This window comes from Arachis duranensis, chromosome 5 (assembly GCF_000817695.3).
Source record: "Arachis duranensis cultivar V14167 chromosome 5, aradu.V14167.gnm2.J7QH, whole genome shotgun sequence".
NCBI lineage: Eukaryota > Viridiplantae > Streptophyta > Magnoliopsida > Fabales > Fabaceae > Arachis > Arachis duranensis.
The window spans coordinates 103,099,048-103,105,433 of NC_029776.3; positions in this window are offsets into that span (position 1 = coordinate 103,099,048).

Consider the following 6,386-nt stretch of genomic DNA (forward strand, 5'->3'; position numbering starts at 1 on the left):
ACTACTTTTATTAAAATTTGGTCGCATTTAATTAATAAAAAAATAACTAATTTTATATTATTGAATAAAATTTTTAATTATTAAAAATATAATGATAATTAATTAATAATTATAAATCATAAAATTTATTGATTTTCAAGTACTCTCCTATATATATTCAAAATTACAAATTCAAAATCTAATGTTAACTGGTATTGCGTTATTTTTATATTTTTTTAGATTAATCGATCCTTAAATTATAATTATAATTCAAATGCAAAATGGCAAATCAATTTATAATTTGGTAAGCCACTAGAAATCGTCTATTCATAAAACCTTTTTTGTAAAGGTATAGAGATATTTAGGACAATTTAGAGAGAATTAGTTATACCTTCTTCTAGTTCAAGACAAAGTTATAAATAGTTACAATTAATATAGAGAAATAATTTGGATATTAATTAGTCTTTTTTAAGTTCGTTTGATTTTTGTATATGCTTTTTTTTCTTTTTATTTGTCTGATCTTATGCTATTTTTTATTTTGGGATTTACCAAAAATCGAATACAAGATTTTTTGGAATAGAACTCCGATATCATATCATAAAATCACTTATTCCAAAAACTTAAACTGATTAGAAAAGGCAATATTGATGATTATATCTCTAACACTATTAAGGCACCACAAATGGATAATATATAGCTAACAGTATTTATCTTAAGCCCTTTAGGCTATGTTTATTTTGAGAAACTAATATTAAAAAAATAAATAAAATAAAAATAAAAATATTTTAATTCTTATTTACTTTTTCTATTTATACTTCTTCTCATCTCTACTCATATCATTCGACTTCTATCCCTCTCTCATTTTTCATCTTCACTTTTATTTCTCTCTTCTTCTTCTCTCTTCACATCTAACTAGAAGCTCTTTGATCCAAGTGGTACAAAAAGCTTTCTTCTTTTCTTTCTTTTCTTTTCTTCTTGTTTATGACCATGAATAGGGAGAAAGAACCCCTCTTGACTCCTGATTCTTAACCTGAGAAGACTCTAAGGAGGCATTTACAGGAAACTAAAGCACAACACTCCGGAAGAGACCTTTCAAAAAGTTTTGAACAAGAACTGGAGGACATGGCCGAACCTCAAGAGGAGGCAAGAAAGATCCTTGGTGACTTCACCATGCCTACCTCTGACTTTTATGGCAGAAGCATCTCTGTACTTCCTATTGAAGCTAACAATTTTGAGCTTAAGCCTCAGTTAGTCTCTATTTTGCAGCAGAACTACAAATTTCATGGTCTTCCAATCACAAATTCCATGGACTTTCACTGGAAGATCCACAACAGTTCTTGACAGAATTCTTAGAGATCTGTGATACTGTAAAGACTAATAGAGTTAACCCTGAAGTCTACAAGCTTATGCTCTTTCCCTTTGCTTTAAGAGACAGAGCTAAGCTATGGTTGGATGCCTAACCAAGAGAGAGTCTTGACTCTTAGAAAAAGCTGGTTAATGCTTTTTTGGCTAAATTCTTTCCTCCTCAAAGGATGAGCAAGATTAGAATGAAAGTTCAAACCTTCAGACAAAGAGAAGGTGAATCCCTTTATGAAGCTTGGAAAAGATACAAGCAACTGATCAGGAGATGTCCTCCTGACATGCTCTCAGAATGGTCCATCATAGGCATGTTCTATGATGGCCTGTCTGAGATATCCAAGATTTCATTGGATAGCTTTGTAGGTGGATCCCTCCACTTGAAGAAAACACCTGTAGAAGCAAGAGAACTCATTGATATGGTTGCTAACAACCAGTTCATGTACACTTCTAAAAGAAACTCTGTAAATCATGGAGCTTCTCAAAAGAAAGGAGTTCTTGAGGTTGATACTCTGAATGCCATCTTAGCCCAGAATAAGATATTGACTCAGCAAGTCAATATGATTTTCCAGCATCTGACTGGAATGCAAACTGCAGTTGGCAATACTCAAGAAGCTTCTTCTGAAACAGAAGCTTATGATCTTGATCAACCCACCATGGAGGAGGTGAATTACATCAGAGAACCCTATAGAAACACCTACAGTCTTTCATGGAAGAATCATCCTAACCTCTCGTGGAAGGATCAACAGAAACCTCAACAAGGTTTCAATCAAGGTGGTAGGAACCAGAATAGGTTCAACAATAGACCACTATTTCCATCTTCTCAAGAGAATATGGAGACCTTTAAGCAGAGCCTTTCTGACTTAGCCATTTTAGTCTCCAGCCTCACTAAGACCACCCATAGTTTCATTAATGAAACAAGGTCCTCCATAAGAAACTTGGAGGTACAAGTTGGTCAACTGAGCAAGAGGATCCCTGAGACTCCTCCTGACACTCTTCCTAGTAACACTTAGGTGAATCCAAGAGAAGAGTGCAAGGCTATAACCATGGAGGTAAAGGCCGAACCTGAGGAGAATGGGAAGGCGTTGAACGCCAGTGAAGATGCCTTCATTGGCCGTTCAACGCCCACAATGGCAGCAAGCCTGGCGTTAAACGCCAGTGAGGAACCCCTCACTGGGCATTTAACGCCCATCCTAACAGAAAAGCTGGCGTTGAACGGCAGCTAGGGAGCACTGGCTGGGCGTTCAACGCCTAAACACCCAGGCTTCCTGGTGAGGAACGCCTCACTGGGTGTTCAACGGCCAACCATGCAGCCATTCTGGTGCTAAATGCCATTGAGGAACCCCTCATTGGGTGTTCAACGCCCACACACCCAGGGAAGCTGGCGTTGAACACCAGCAAGGACATCCCTACTGGGCGTTCAACGCCCAGAATGCTAGAGAAATTGGTGTTTAATGCCAGTCAGGTGGATAGCAAGGGCGTTCAACGCCCAATAAGCTGACAGAGCTGGCGTTGAACGCCAGTGAAAGCACACCCTTTGAGTGCTTAAAGCCCACTCAAAAACCCTCTAGCCCAGAACCAAAGAAAACCATAAAGACCATTGAGGTTCCTCTAAATGCACTTCTGCAGTGTATAAGTTCTGATGACTATTCATCCTCAGATGAGGATGAAGACACTAGGGAAGAGTAAGTTGCTCGATACCTAGGAGCTCTTATGAAGCTAAATGCCAAGTTATTTGGTACTAACCCTCTGGAGGAAGAACCTCCACTGCTTACCAAAGAACTCCATGCTTTGGTTCAGCAAGATCTACCTCAGAATCTTCCAGATCCTGGACACTTTTTGATTCCTTGCACCATAGGCACCATGACTTTTGATAAGACTCTGTGTGACCTAGGATCAAGCATTAACCTCATGCTACTCTCTGTAATGGAGAAGTTGGAAATACTTGAGATATAAGCTGCACACATCTCATTAGAGATGACAGACAAAACCATGAATAGGCCATATGACTTAATGGAGGATGTCTTGGTTAATGTTGAATACCACTACATCCCTGCAAACTTCATAGTTTTGGATATAGGAGAGAATAAGGAGGACTTTGTCACACTGCCAATGCTATCATTGATGTGGCTAAGGAAGAACTGACTCTACAACTAGGGGAGGATCACATCTTATTCAAGATGCATCATCCCAATTCTCCCTCTAAAAGAGAGATAACTGTGCAACATCTAGTGTGTCAACCCTCTGTTTCTGTGCAGAGCTATGTAGAGCCCCCAGACATCGATTCTAAGTTTGGTGTTGGGAAGCCATCAATAAGCTCTAAGCACAAAAGTACTAAAAAAAGTACCTAAAGGCTGGAGGGACAAGAAAGTTCTTACTAAAGGCATCTCACCTGGCATGAGAGTCGTCTTTACTAAGAAGCCAGTCTTACCACATACAATGAGTCGTGTCCTATCTCTAGAGCATGTAAAGCTCATTCATGAGAGGACAGGAAGAAAAATCACTGTTACGGGCAAAAATCTGAGCCCATACTCACCTTTGTAAGGAGCTAAAGGTCAAGCTAGTAATGTTAAAAGAGAGCTTGTTGGGAGGCAACCCAACTTTATTTAATTATTTTTCATCATTTTTATGTTTTCAGAGTCATGATCATGTGCATCAGTCAAGAGACAGAATTTCACAGCAGTGAAAACAGAACACTCTGGATAGAGTGTTAAAGTTGAACGCCAGCCAGGGTATCCCTATTGGGCGTTCAACGCCCATCATGGGCAGCATTACTGGCGTTGAACGCCAGCCAGGGAGCAACCCCTGGGCATTCAAATGCTAATGTAGAGAAGCAGAGAATCTGGATTCCCTATCCTCTCAAGACCTGTGGGTCCCATAGCATCTTCACCTATACCACTTAACCCCACCTACTTTCACACTTTCCCATATACAATTTCCTATAAACCCTAGCCCAATCAAATCCATACCACTTCCTCAAACCATCATAACTCCCAGCTACCCCCACCCACTTCAAAATCAAAGGCCGAGCCCTCTCTCTCCCTCTCTATCTTTTTATTTTCTTCTTCTTATACTCCACTATTCTTCTTCCTTTATTTTTGCTCAAGGACGAGCAAAGTTTTAAGTTTGGTGTTGGAAAAGCATAGCTTTTTTTCTTTCCATTACCATTTATGGCACCCAAGGTTGGAGACTCCTCTAGGAAGAGGAAAGGAAAGACAGTAACCAATCCCTCTGAATCTTGGGAGATGGAGAGATTCATCACCAAAGCTCACCAAGACCATTTCTATCAAGTAGTGGCTGAGAAGAAAGTGATCCCTGAGATCCCTTTCATGCTCAAGAAGAATAAGTATCCAAAATCCAAAGAGAGATCCGGAAAAGAGGTTGGGAAGTCCTAACCAATCCCATTCAAGATATTGGGATTCTCATGGTGCAAGTGTTCGATGCTAATGCATGGGTTACTAAAAACCATGACACTAGTGTGAACCCAAATCCAAGGAGTTGGATCGCCATGGTCCGAAGAAGAATCTTAGATTTTAGCCCGAAAAGTGTAAGGTTGGCATTCAACTTGCCTCTAATACAAGGAGATCTTCATCCTTACACTAAGAGAGTAAACTTTGATCAGAGATTGGATCAAGTGCTCTCTGACATCTGTGTGGAAGGAGCAGAATGGAAAAAAGATTCCCAAGGCAAGCCCATTCAGTTAAGAAGGGTTAACCTTAAGCCCACAACTAGAGGATGGTTGGAATTCATCCAAAGATCCATCATCCTCACTAGCAACCGGTTAGAAGTGACTGTTGACTGAGCCATCATGATTCATTGCATCATGATTGGAACTGAGATGGAAGTACATGAGGTGATTCCTCAAGAAATGTACAAGGTAGTTGAGTAGCCTCACACCAATGCTAGGTTGGCATCCCACACCTCATCTGTCACCTATGTAATTCAGTTGGAATTGTCATAAATAGAGATGTCTTTATTGGAGAGGATAAGCCCATCACAAAGAAGCGGATGGAGCAAACTAGAGAGCATGCACAAGAGCCTGTGCATCCGCCTCAGTATGAAATCCCTGATATGCCTCAAGGGATGTATTTTACTCCCCAAAGCTATTAGGATCAATGGCAAACTTTGAATTCTCTTCTGGAATTGAGCACTAACATGGAGGAATTGAGGATAGAGCATCAATGGCATGCCACCACCCTCAATAAAATAAGAGAAAATCAAAGAGCCATATGGGAAGACCAAAGGGCTATGAGGGAAGAGCAAAAAAGACAAAGGGATGACATAGAAGAGATCAAGCATCACATTGGATCCTCAAGAAGGAGCACTAGACGCCACCTTTAAAGGTGGATTCGATCTCTTTACAATCCTTTCTTGTTATTTTTCTATTTTCTGTCTGTTTATTTATCTGTTCTCTTATTCTAGTTGCATGATCATTTGCATTGATGTCTTTAAACTGTAAAATGTTCCATATATCTCTCACCTTGCTTAAAAGAAAAATTTTTATTGAAAAGAATTGAGAGATACATGAATTTCAAGTTTAAAATAAGATTAGTTTAATTATGTTGATGTGGTGTCATTTACTTTTGTTTTCTGAATGTATGAATAAACAATGCATATTTAAAGTTGTAATTTTAGAATGTTAGCTCTTGAAAGAATAAGAAAAAAGGAAAAATATTATTGATAATCTGAAAAATCTAAAAATTGATTATTGAAGCAAGAAAAAGCAGCAAAAAGAAAAAGTATGATGCAAAAGAAAACAAAAATTTATGCATGCAAAAAAGAAAGAAAAATGGCGGAAAAAAAAGAAAAAAAACCAGAAAAATCCATTACTACCCAAAAATACAAGAAAAGGAAGGCAGATTGAAAAAGCCAATAACCCTTTAAACCAAAAGACAAGGGTAAAAGGACCCAAGTCTTTGAGCATCAGTGGATAGGAGGGCTAAAAGGAATAAAATTCTGGCCTAAGTGGCTCAATCAAGCTGTCCCTAACCATGTGCTTGTGGCGTGAAGGTGTCAAGTGAAAAGCTTGAGACTGAGCGGTTAAAGCCGTG